This window comes from Acyrthosiphon pisum, chromosome A3, assembly GCF_005508785.2.
Source record: "Acyrthosiphon pisum isolate AL4f chromosome A3, pea_aphid_22Mar2018_4r6ur, whole genome shotgun sequence".
In the NCBI taxonomy this organism is placed as follows: domain Eukaryota; kingdom Metazoa; phylum Arthropoda; class Insecta; order Hemiptera; family Aphididae; genus Acyrthosiphon; species Acyrthosiphon pisum.
Window position 1 is genome coordinate 8,595,403 of NC_042496.1, and position 1,711 is coordinate 8,597,113.

Sequence of the window (1,711 nt, forward strand, 5' to 3'; positions counted from 1 at the left end):
AACCAAATTCTTATTATTGATATATATTGATTTATTATCAGATATCAGTGTCTTATCTATTGAGTTATCATGTAAATATTGCCCTGTTGGCATATGGCGGCCCGACTTCAACATTCTTATGGCAATGTAATATAATATAGTCGGCTATCTAGTTGTTCTATATGTCTATTGACAAAACCTACTGCAGCCCCCCTAATTTAAATATCTAATTTCATCCAAATTTGAACATAAGGGATGTTACCGGTTTTTCAAATTTTCCGCAATTCTATAAGATTTGAAAATTGTATTTTAGTTGCCACTTCAATTATAAAACTTTCCACTAATCTACTGCCATTTACCTATTTAGGGGGTGAGGGGAAATGTCTTAATAGGAATAATTCTCAGGCTTTTTCAAATTGTCAGATTTTTATCTGAAAGAAGAAGATTTCCTACAGGCTGCATTGAATATTCAATTCTTTATTTTATTTTTGAAGACATAAAGCTTGAGATGAAAATATTGATAAACTGAGTTCAATGCAGCCTGTAGAATATTAGGTACACTATTAGCTAAAAAATGTTATCAAATTTGGTTGATTCTACAGAATAGGATCATTATTCCCGTAGAAAGTATTTTTGTAGACAAATTTACAATGGCCCTGGCCCCTGAGTGCACCGCAACATGTATTAAAAAACTAAATTTATTTTTTATATTTTTTTATTACAGCTTGAACTTTTTACATTTCATAATATTTAAAATTTTCAATCCTTACCTATAAAAATTGTATATATCATTCATTTTTAATTACAAAATAATTTGCAAATTTTTAATATTTTGATGAATATTGTCGACATTTGACTTTTAAATACGTATAAAAAAAAAATTCTGTTTATGTATCTTTAATATTTTTAAACTGCTATCAATACAACGTAATATGAGGAACCTTGGATTACATTTTCAAGGTTTTTAACCAAGCAAAAAATGTTTTATCCACAATAATTTAAACAAATTGAAAATGTATCATCGATATTTCAGTGTTGGCCGTTGGGTAGTAACGTAAAGCAAATTACAAATTACTGTAATGAAATTACTTTTTCAGTAACGCTGTAGTAATTTTATTACATTTCATTTAAATTAATGGAATTGTGTACTTTACGCATTATTTTCGACGTTATTAATATAAGTTATAATTTATAATTTATGAATGACAAAACATCAAAACCTAGACCCTTAGGATGTTCGATAAATAGTCTATAAAAGTAAATTCAATTTAATAACGATTTCAAAACTTTTAGACTTTTAGATAATAATCAACAATATTTAATGTTGTACGGTTATACCTCACCAACAGCAGATAACCAAGTATAACAATTTTACATTTTGTTCATGAATAACATTTAATTATTAAATATTAAACATGTGCATCATCAATATTATTCCTATAAACCTATCCTGCTATACAATGTATATAATAATTAATAGTATAATACTATAACGTATACAATTTTACCATTACTTATTAAATTGTTAGGTACTACAATAGGTAGTATAAGTCGTTATATTATATGGAATGATTTTGTAATTTATTTTTAAAATAAGTAACTTTAGTTGTAACTCCTTATACTTTTTGAATGAAAAAGTAACGTAACGTACATAATACAAATAATGTATGATAAAATGCACATAATATAGCCACTCATTGGCGTGTCCAGTGTCCACAATCCACCACAGGTG